Consider the following 12494-nt stretch of genomic DNA (forward strand, 5'->3'; position numbering starts at 1 on the left):
GAAAAATATATAGTCTCCTTAACCTGGATCTTATACACGGATACCGGACACTGAAAACTACGTCAAAAAATATATATTAAAACTAGGAAAATATATAAATAATTAAAAATAATGAAAATAATCCAGTCGTATATGCCATTGAACATGAAATTGTAATTGATTTTTGTTTTGTTTTTGCAGACGGCAATATTTATTTCTCCGTTCATTATTTTCAGGTTTTTTTGTGGGTTTTTTCAGTTATCTCCAATTAAGGTTCAAGTATGCTATCCTGGGCATCAAACTCAGCTATCTGGGCTGTCTGTTCAGGACTGGGTTATTGGTTATGGGTAAGTGACAGAGACATCGGGGTAGTGGTCTTACACCTACCTATTCATACATTACAATCTACACTAGGCAGGAGTCGGTACCGGGATCTGAACCAAGTACCTACCAGAATTAAGGCCGATCACATTCTTTATTATTATTAACCAGGTATAAATGGGGTGTGGTGGCCTTACATTGCCCCCCCCCCCCCCCAAAAAAAAAAAAAAAAACCCAAAACGACCGACATGTAGATAGCCAACCTTCGTTAGCTGAGGCGCCAGTGTATATAGCCACTTTTGTATTAAAGAAAGCTGTCGGCGGCACAAATCAAAAGAGGAGAAGCTAAAGTTTGTTTTGTTTTGTTTAACGACACCACTAGAGCACACTGATTTATTAATTATCGGCTATTGGATGTCAAATATTTGGTAATTTTGACATATAGCCTTAGAGAGGAAACTCGCTACATTTTTTAATTAGCAGCAAGGGATCTTTTATATGCACCATCCCACATACAGGATAGCACATACCACGGCCTTTGGGTATACCAGTCGTGGTGCACTGGCTGGAACGAGAAATAGCCCAATGGGCGCACTGTCGAGGATCGACCATAAGGCCGACCGCGCATTAAGCGAGCGCTGTACCACTGGGCACCACATCCCCCCCCCCCCCCCCCCCCCCCCCAAGAGGAGAAGCAGTCAAAATGACCGAAAACTGTTCAAAACACCTGGCGCATTATATTATAGACACGGTTCAAAATATGTGTCTTCTTCCGTACCAACGCGACACCTCCCACTAGGAAGTTGTGTACGTCCATAGAAGCTGTCCGTGGCATCAGGAACTATTACCGAATTTCAGCAATGAGCATATGCCGAGTGAGTCGTCGCCTTTGACTCCTCGTAACAATTCCACTGGGCGATATTGTTTAAAATACGAATATTAGGTAATATATGTAATTTTAAGCCCTCTACCATGGCCAAAGTGCGGGCGAGTGTGCAGGAATTTGTGCAGGGGTGGGGTGGGGTGGGGTAGACTGTGACGAGCGAAGTTTATAGCGGGGGGGGGGGGGGGGTAGAGATATGCTCTCCCGGAAAAGAAATTGAAATAAAAAACCCACGAAACTTTGCTTGAGCAATGTAGGTTTCGACCCCCGACAATCCACCCCCATCCCCGCACACGCGGCTAAAGTAAAATCATTTTGGACAGCTTGCACGGTTTAAAGTTTGTTTTGTTTAACGACGCCACTTGAGCATATTGATTAATCATCGGCTATTGGATATCAAACATTTGATAACTAACATATTAGTCAGCCAGTCAACATTGATAAAAGGGCCTGGAAAATGTTTGGATGGCATTTCTTTGTTACAATCAATCTAGCTAAACAAATATGTCTTATATAGTCTCCAGGTCAATGTCCAGATGGATGCCAGTTGATAAAATGCCTAATTTAGCCATGAATCAACATTCAAAATGGCCGCCATATGCATTTGAATGAACAATTTTGAGAACAAGTAACACATCACAATTCATGAATATAATTGGCTTTGGCCTGTTTCATTGCATATAAATATAATATAAAAATGTCAAACGCTATGAGAATTCTGCACACAACACGTTTAACATAAAAATCCAAGATGGCTGCCATTAAAGTCCAGATACATACATGATACTTCAAGCTGAGGTGACCAGAAAGTCTTGGATTCAGCTATTTGCCATAGGATTACAACACTGTTCTGCATTACATCCTCATGTAGGTGTGCAGATTTGTTGTGCTTTACTGCATTTACAGGCAGCAGATCTGCACTTTGTTTGGCAAATGCATGCCACCAATTCAAGACACACAGTTGGTACAGCATGGAGGGTTGTCCAGACTACCTCGATTCTGGTGTCAGCATGTTTCCACCCTCTAGATGTCAGGGGTAACCGAGTTGTCGATGTAATGTTCTGCCTGTCAGCGTTCAACCACACCTTGGCTTGATAGTTAGCTCTGGCATAGTGCAAGTTGAGGGTATACTTCGTAGGTGGAAGATTACCCATATTCTTCTTCCCTTTTTGGAACATGTCATGCCTTGCTTTGCTTACGCCACCATGTGGGTCAGTTGCAGAGTATATAAGACAGATGAACTCCTCAACTGCCTGTAGTGGACCATCATGACCAACCCCTTCCAACAGGTGTGGATGCTCGCTGTATACTTTCCAACAGGACGTTTGATCAAAACCTGTGAATGAGGATGTTGTGTCTGAACCTGTCAGTGCATGGAATCCAAGTAGGTTGTTCTTGACAGGCTGCGGTAGCTTCTGTGAGATTTCATGAACTGTATAGATGCGTCGACCTCTAGTAGTTCCTCAAATCATCCACACATGACATTTCATGTATCCAAAGAAATGGACCAGAAGAAGTAGCACACCTGTGTCTTGGCAATCATTATCATCTTATATCCTGCACATTTGGCCTCGAGACCATGCAAAATGAGCCTTGTGTCTGCTTCTTCATGGTCACAACTAAGAGTTGAAATGTGTTCTCTGGATGTAGATACAGCCTTTTCAGTAGAGCTGAAACCACCACCTACCACCATGTCACAGTTTGAGGATACTTGCTCTGATCTACCCATCAGGTTATGGGATAGAAATGAAGCAAGATCTGCTTTGTTTTCACTCAAAGCAATAACTAGCCACACATGTGGAAGTAGCACTTCACCAATAGTGATCGACTTTCGGATTGATTTCTTAGTTTTTCTGCCTCTCTTGACTCTGGTCTGTGTCTTGATGTAGCCGGAACCAATGTATCGGTCGAAAATCACATCTACCCTATTAGCACCTTGATCAAAGTGCCTAAACACTGTTTTGGCAAATACATCTGCGTAGTCTGCAAATGTCCTACAACCAGCTGGTTTGCCTAATCTCTGAATAAGTGCATGCCCATCTATGAGGACACATGCACCCTGGACAGCATTTTCTACATCTGTAGAACACGTGCTGACATCTTCTGCAAGTATTCCAAGCAAAGCAGATTTGGCATTTGAGTTCCTACTTCCATCTGTCTTTGCCAGTGACAGGGGGACTTTCGCTTCGGGATGTTCTCCATGTTTACCATACGACCTAGCTGTAGGGCATTGAACAACCTTTGCATGAGGTGTCTGTCTGCTTTTATTTCTTTTTGGATATTTGCAGCTGTAATTACCACAGACTTGTAGAGGAGTGCAAATGTTTTAGACTTCTGCTTTCTTATTGGAGAAAAGAAAGGTACTGACTTTTCAACTAAGTGGTCTGTCACAAAGTCACCAACCACCTTGATGCCACGTGTCTTTGCTGAAAGTAGTTGCTCTTGGATGTCTTCAGATGATATATCTCTAGTAGTCGGTGACGTCAAGTGGTTCGATGTTTGTGACTCTTCGTTGTTGCTTTCCGGAGCTATTTCCTGAACAGAAAATACTCCAAATCTGGCAAACTGTTCAACTAGTTTCTTGACATCTGCTTCATCATTCTTCACCTTTGATGGAAGTGCATCCTTTCGAGTTGATAGCGACTCGTCTTCCTCTTCTACCCCCAACAGCTCCTTTGTTGCATTTGATATTGTGGATCTCTCTACCCATGTTAAGCAGAACATGTCACGAGCTGTATCATTTCTTGTAATTCCAATGATCCCATTTGATAGCTTGCACAATTTGTTCACCCATTCAGTAGACTGGTCGATTGACACTTGGCTGAATTTCTTCTTGCTTTTCTTCACGACAAAGTTTCCTTCCATAAACTCTGCTGTTACCTCAGGAGTGGTTTCATGCAAGGCCAGCATTTCTGCATAGTAGAGGGACCCCATCTGGCGTAATTGACATAATTGTACACACTCAGCCATGGCAGCATCCTCCCTAGTGTCTGGGTGTGTAGCTTCCAATTGCCATCCCAGTTTGTTCGATTGAAGTCAAGCATGATCTCTACAAGCTCCATGTAGGCGGTCCAATATGCATAGTTTGGTTCGCTGATGAACAAGTCATCAAACTCCTTCCAGAGTTTCTGTCTTGGCACATCAAGATGTCTGCCAATCTGCACACATTTTCACTTCATTCTTCGGATTCTTCTCAATGAGTTCATGTATTGATGAGACCTGTTCATCCAGTTCTGCCAGGCATCGTTCACCAGCCCAATTCCGGAATGCTAACCACTTGATTCGGAAGAGAGCCTCGTATGCTAACATATGGCCACGGACCGCTCTGTGGTATACCTTTCCCTCCATGATAGCATATGTAGACTTTTGCCTCCACCCAAACATCATCTAAGCCAGCACACTCAACATGTTGACCAATTGCTTTCAAGAAGTTGAAGAGAATGTGCAAGCCACCCATCAGTACTATGACATTGTCATATTTCTTAGGATTCAACCAGCACAGCTCCTTTGTCATATTTCTTAGGATTCAACCAGCACAGCTCCTTTGACCGACTGTACAGGGGTAGATCTCCAACGACAACCACATGCTTTTGCCCCAGGTGTTGAGCATCTTCTGAAATCGTTTCAGTAGTGTCATTGTTGTCTGCAGGAGCCTGAAGTATTGGCATCATGCCAACTGTTGTAGTTGGTGCATCTACTTTACTGCAATGCTCAATGAAAGCTGGCCAAGAGGGAAACTTCTGGTCACTCGTACTGTACATTCTGCACAAGATCCATGCCTGATTTAGACCATGACTCAGTCCTTGTATTTTATCTGTCCCCCATTGATCCAACTGAATCTCAGGGAGGATAGGTTTGGGTCTTCCGCCAGAGCCTTCTATGCATGTGTCCAATTCATTTAGCTTCTGAAGAAGGTTTGAGACTGGTATCCTGTTTCGTTCAATTGTCTGTGGTGCGTTCTCTTATGGTGCTGCAGGGCCACACTGCCACAAAACACACTGGGTGCTGTGGAATGTGTTCTTCCCATCTATCGTTTCTTCAAGGACATCAATGTTGTCAAATGATGCTATGACAATACGATCAAACTGATAGGGAACAATTCCATTAGGAATGTATATGTACCCATTCTGCTCATATCTACCCAACGCACTGTGTCTATGCCAATAGTATGTCCAGCAGTATGAAACAAGTTGACTAGTTTTTCTGATCTTATAGCCTGGTGCAGAGCTAAGCCATGACCCACATGTTTAGGGGTGTTCTGGTGCACCAGTTGCCTTTTTGTTTTTATATTTCAAAGCACCAACCGGCTCCATGTCTACTCTCTATGCTTGTCTGAAATTAAGTGAACATTATGCTACCGAAATTCGCAGACATAATTACTCATATCAGGAGATAATCATAAATATTTGTAAATGTAAGTTTCTGAGAACAGTGTAGTGAAAACCTACAATTAAAAACAAATTTCATGGAAATCCATTGACTATTGAGGGAGATACAGCACATAAAGATATCTTATCTGTCAAAATCATGAAAATGGCGGCCATTTTTTTTGGACATTATGTTTTGGCACTTTAACAGCAAAATTCAAACTGGCATTCACCCTTGTGATGTTACCTGAGATACACTGAACAAGTCTAGCTAGTTACTTTCATTGTAACACAGAGATGCCATGCTTTTAAATAATTATCTGTGTTGGCTGGCTGACTATATAGTCTCAGAGAGGAAATCCGCTACATTTTTTTTTCCATTAGTAGCATGGGATCTTTTTATATGCACGATCCCACAGACAGGGTATAACATACCATGGCCTTTGATATACCAGTCGTGTACTGGCTGGAACGGGAAATAGCCCAATGTGCCCAGCGACGGGGATCGATCCCAAACCGATCGCACATCAAGCGAGCGCTTTACCAGTGGGCTACGTCCCGCCCTTGCTAGCAAGGTCGAACTTCTGGCATTATCAAGATGCTGAGATTTTGCGAACAGTTTGACTGGTACTACCATCTTCTATCACATCACATATATACTACTCAAAAGAATTTAAGGGTCAAAAATTTATAACCAAATAAGTTTCAGAGTGTATTAGATTGATGATGTAAACTACACCAATTTTTTTATTTATTGTTCCATATTTACAAAAAACCACAAATAAACGTCACTGTATACAAGAAAGTCACATGACATGCTGTCAAAGTTGAAGGTTGTCAAACATGGATTTTACACATTAGAACATTCGTTTAATAGTGTGTGAATCCACCCCTGGCGCGAATACACTCGACACATCGTTGCCTCATGCTGTTGATCAGACGTCTGAAGAACTCTTGGGGAATGGCCTGCCACTCTGCCATAAGAAGTTGACCCAGATCATGAAGGTTGGCCGGAGGGGCATGGTTATCCCGAACTCTCCTGCCTAATTCGTCCCAGGCGTGCTCTATTGGGGGCCAAGTCAGGCGAATATGCTGGCCAATCCATTTTGGCGATACCTTGTTGTCTGAGAAAGTCCGTTACCACTCTAGCATTGTCATCCTGCAGAACTGCACCGCCGCCAATCTGCTGAAGGCCTGGGAGAACCAACGGTCGGATAATCTCATTCAGATAGCGGATTCCATTCAGATTGCCATCCACCACATAGAGGGAGGTCCTGTGGTGGATAGAGATGCGCCCCACACCATGTCGCTGCCACCACCGAACCGGTGACGTTGTCTAACGTTAACGTCAGCGAAGCTCTCCCCAGGATGTCTGTAGACACGAATCCGACCGTCGTTGAACTGAAGACTAAACCTGGACTCATCAGTGAACATCACTCGACCCCACTGAACACGTTGCCACCGCAGATGAAGCGTGCACCAGTGACGTCTGGCCGTTCTGTGACGTGGTAGGAGTGGTGGTCGAACAGCCTGGCGACGGCAGCGTAGATTATTGGCTCTCAGACGATTGCGTATGGTTTGATCAGACACTCGAGTTCCAGTCGCATTCCGCAGATTGTCACGTAATCGGCGTGCAGTGGTTGTGCGTTGACGTAGAGCCATATTGGTGACGTAGCGGTCCTCTCTATTTGTAGTGCTTCGGGGTCTTCCCGAACGTGGACGATTTCGAACAGAATTCGTTGCTTGGTACCGTTGCCACAGTCGGCCAACGACACTCTGACTGACACCAAGTCTCAGAGCAACATTTCTTTGCGTATTGCCATCCTGAAGCCAAGCAATAGCCCTTCCTCGATCTTCGATAGTCAGTTGACGTCGTACCATTGTCGAATTTGGAGTGTGCACCGTACACGAACGCAAGCTCCAATTATACGGAAATTCAGCATTGGGAACATGGAATACACATGCAAAGCGTGCAAATGAAGCGCTTTGTGAAAAAGCAAGTTATGGGCACTTAGCAGACCTTTCGCTTTCGCCCTAATTTACGTGCAAATGTAAGCATGTTTTCGCCATTAGAACTAGTCGACAGTGTCAATGATAGTGGATTTTAATTCATTTATGGGTTGCTTAGACCCACTTTCGTCAAAATGGAACAATACCATGCGTGACATTATGGTCTAGCTAATATAATTGACATTCAGAAAATAATGTCGAAAATATCGTCTGACCCACTTTTGAGTAGTACCGCGACAGCTTGCCCTCATGAACATATAGCATGTCTAAATAAAGGTAATTTTCAATCATTTCAGATCAAATCAAATGTAATTTGAGAAAATAATTTTACATCCCAAAAGCTGATAAACCATATCCCTGAACAACACATATGCTTACATGTATAAAACGTTAAACATCTAACCGGGGAAAAAAGGTATAAATCAACGAACATGGAAATGCAAAATTGTAGTTTTGTTTCTTGAAAATGTTCAAAGGACGACAACGTCGACTGGCTGACGGCGACAACGTCGTAAATCAGCCTGGATGATGAAGGATCTGGACGCGGCTACGTGACCGGCTCAGTGAGTGGATGTACGCGCGCCGCCATATACACGTGTAAAACCGATTCATCCATGTGCCTTCGTTTGTTTCCGTCCTGCTTACTTAACACGGGTTGTGATTCGTCTAAAAACTATGTTCCCGTCACAAATACATTGCAGAATATCATGTTCTTATGTTGTTACATGACACCGCTATTAGGCTTCAAGCGTTTGTCATAAATTATATTAATGCAATGTGAGCGAGTCAAAGGTTTTTTTGTTTTTTTTTAGAATAAAGGTCCTATGTTATTGTCACGGGGATTCTATAATACCCGTAACTGAATAAAACACGATTGTCCAAATATCTCTCCTAACTGTATATCTATTAGATCTCTCTGTAACGGGCGGTTATACCCTAATGTGGCTCGTCTAGGTATGATCAGAGATAAGATCTTATATAAAGTATATATTATTATAGCACGTTTAGTTCACTAGAAAACACAACAAAAACACAATACACTTTGGAATCTGTATTAACCTACGCTGACAAATGTACTGCCGCAGTAGTTAATTAATATCAACAATAATAACAACCCAGAACTGATCACTTAATTAGTTAATCTCTAGGTGTCTAGTTTACACAATATGCTAATCACTTCACCGTGACACAACACCCACACGTGTGATAATTGAGAAACGCTAACACACACACACGTGCGATAATGGAGAAACGCTTCCAGGGGAACTTAATTAATAAAGGAATTACAACACTATTCCTAACTGGTTAATTTTTAATTAACCCTAACTACTCATTCAATAACCTTGTAATACAGAATTAATACTGGTACCTATCACAATACAGACAATAACCTACAGTTTACCTAGGTCCTCTAGGATGACTGGCTAAGCTTTATATATATATATATATATCAGAACGGTGAGCCTACAGAATACTGCGTCAGATGACCGGTAGCACCGTCTAAATAATATTGGTATAATACAGTATTAAAATATTTAAAGTCACATCAATCACATCAAGGTTATACACAGAGCAGAAAATATATATTTACCAAAGTCCCGTCTGAACTAATATAGATCGTTCAGTGGACGACGTCCGTGCCCCTGGATACTTCCAAATGTTTCTCCCCGATATATCTAAAATCCTAGCTATTTATTCAAAACTCTCAGAGACAGCGAATATCGCCTGGGGGTACAAGGCGGTACCTCATGTATCATCTGATATTTCCACCTCTCCCAGAGTCGGTATATTTTTCTCTCATCGTCAGACTGGATGTCGCCATTCGCCAAATCACGGTTGTAAAAAAAACCGCACTCGCAGAGGTATTACGTAACTACTGGCCACATGGCCTCCACAGCTGGACCAAGTGCATATTGGAATGCACGATCGCGCGAAGGTATTAAGTAACAAATTGCCCATCTGGACTAAGTGCATTTGGAACTGCACACGGCCCTCTAAACCAATTAATATCGCCACAGGCGAAAAGAAATTAAGAGCATGTACCGTCACAGTTATTTTTAAATAGTTACGCAATTGACAAGAACATATATTTAAAACGTACAATGAGATATTGATTCACTAATATTCCACAAATTGATGTGGAATTATGCGTTTTAAAAACATATTTTATGCCATTAACACAGTATGCTAAACGTAATTCATAAACGTTTTAAAATATACTACAACGTATTTACAGGTACAGTGGACTGACAATATTATATCAAGCACCAAACTTAATAAAAGAAAAAGAAAGAACAAAAGAAATTGTTTCCAGGTGCATGTATTGCAAATTAAGAGGATAACCTACTACAGTATTTTGTTCCAATTTGCCCAAGTAAATCGATGACTTTACAGTCGTAAATTTAGTTTTCTTGACGACGCCTTACTACTGTATAGTGAGGGTGTCCAGGGCCGTACCATCGGGGGGGGGGGGGGGGGGGGGGGGGGGGGGACGGGGGAAGGCAGTTGTCCCACTGAGAATCTCTTTTTTTTTTTTTCAGAAAATAGCATACACATCTCAGGGTTTAATTTGTATAGTGTTTCATTTGTTTATAAAACGTAGTGCCCCCACCCCCTTAGGATTTTGATCAGGGTACGGCCCTGGGGTCACGGTATACCTACGTCATGATACGATACGTATGACGATACATAACCCGCGATACGATACGTATAACGATACATAACCCGCGATACGATACGTATAACGATACATAACCCGCGATACGATACGCATCACGATATATAACCCGAGATACGATACGTATCACGATACATAACCCGCGATACGATACGTATCATGATACATAACCCGCGATACGATACGTATCACGATACCCGATTCATCATGTTTTCTCAGTAAAACAAGAAGTTGGCACTTGGGTGAAAGGATTTAAAAATAAGAAATAAACATGCTAAAAGTGAAACAGTGATTAAACACAATTAAATGTGAAAACATCGATTCATAGACTTTTTGACACAACCAGGCACATATCCTCTGTTTTTCCTTGAAAAAAATATGTACATCTCAGTACAAAATGGTGTTTGTGAATCGATACGAAATTAATAATATATGAATCGATACATGGTCAAAATATGAAGCGATACATAAACAAGGGTTTCGTGTATCTCATCGTCAGCAGTAATACCGCGATACATCGATGTATCGTGACACCTCTAGTGTATACTAGAACACAACAGATCACCGGAACATCACAATTAAAACATTCCTGAAAATATATAGGCCCTACGTGCATTCATTTTACAGCAAAAATACCTGGATCGATTTGCTACACAATCGTCAAATCCTACTTCTGTTTTATCGATAATCATTTGTTATTTTCAATTAAGTAATACAATTATGGCTACGTCGCTATAAATCAGAATAATCTAACGATGTTTATAAAACGGTGTATGGAAGAGAACTGAAAAGAAAATGTTTTCAGTTCAAGTGACGTAGAATCGCGTATGGTAGAGAGCTGAAAAGAAACGGTTTTCACTTCAAGTGACGTAAAACCGCACATGGTAGAGAGCTGAAAGAAACCATTTTCAGTTCAAGTGACGTAAACTGCGTATAGTAGAGCTGAAAAGAAAAGTGACGTAAAAGTGCGTATGGCAGAGAACTAAAAAGAAACTATTTTCAGTTCAAGTGACGTGAAACGACGTATGTTAGACAGGGTTACCTTAAAAGAAACAGTGTAAATTTCACGTCACGTACTCCAGGTTACCGTGTCTTTAATAGATGCGACCCGGCGTTTAATTATAGCACTGGTTCTGCTAAATCAGGACTATTCTTAGACATAGCTGGAGTTCGGCAACATGGATGAAGTAAACTTAGTGTTCTGTTTAAAATCGCGTCGTTTAGAAGCGGATATAGGCGCTTCGGTTATCTCTCTTTTAAATTATAAAATAACGAGAGTGAACGCTTAAATGGGAGAAAGTTTAGGTCATCAAGTATGCAATGTAATTTGTTGTTGTACTGTAAACACGGTTTTATATCGACATTATGATTCTAATCTAAGTGGGGATTGGTCTTCGAAACAAGGTTTTCCCACGCTTATTGATACATCAAAGACCATGATATATCTCGCCTATGGGAAAGGGTATATAAAATATCCTTGCTGACATGCGGGAACAGCTTGTGGCAGTAACGTACCCCCCCCCCCCCCCTTCTCTCTCCATCTCCATCTCTCTCTCTCTCTCTCTCTCTCTCTGCATCTCCCCCCCCCCCTCTCTCTCTCTCTCTCTCTCTCTCTCTCCAATTTAAGCGCCGCAGGGAAGTTACAACTGCTCTCGGACCTATAACAAGGCTAATATGAATTTTTAAAAATAATATCATAACACAAAGTAACGAAATAGCGCCCGCTTCTGGGTATTTTTGCGTGACCAAAATCAGCTAGTATATCCAAAAGAGCATATTGATTAATTAATCATCGACTACAGGAAGTCAATCAATTGATAGTTCTTACACGTATTCTTTCAGAAGAAACACGTTATATTTTTCTATTAGCATCAAGGGTTCTTTTATATATTTTCAGACAGACAGTGCAACACATACCACGACCTTTGATATACCAGTCGTGTCTCACTGACTGGGACGAGGGAAACCCTATCAGAGAATAGATCCACCGCCGGGCTCGATTCTTCGACCGAAACTCCTCTGAAGGTGTGCACTCTGCCGATTTAGATACATTCCGTGCCAAAAGTATATGTGTATTTGTTTGTGTTATGTTATGTGTTTCCAAATTTTAAATAAAATACTTAGATTATATTTCAAAGTCTGTTGTGTCACATTACAACTGTTGTACCTTTTTCTGCTAGTGACTGTGACGTCAGACGCTGTTCCCAATGTAAACATTCTTTGCAGGAAGCTACTTGCGTTTTTGTTTCAAAATGTT

The sequence above is a fragment of the Gigantopelta aegis genome, chromosome 3 (genome assembly GCF_016097555.1).
Source record: "Gigantopelta aegis isolate Gae_Host chromosome 3, Gae_host_genome, whole genome shotgun sequence".
Lineage (NCBI taxonomy): Eukaryota > Metazoa > Mollusca > Gastropoda > Neomphalida > Peltospiridae > Gigantopelta > Gigantopelta aegis.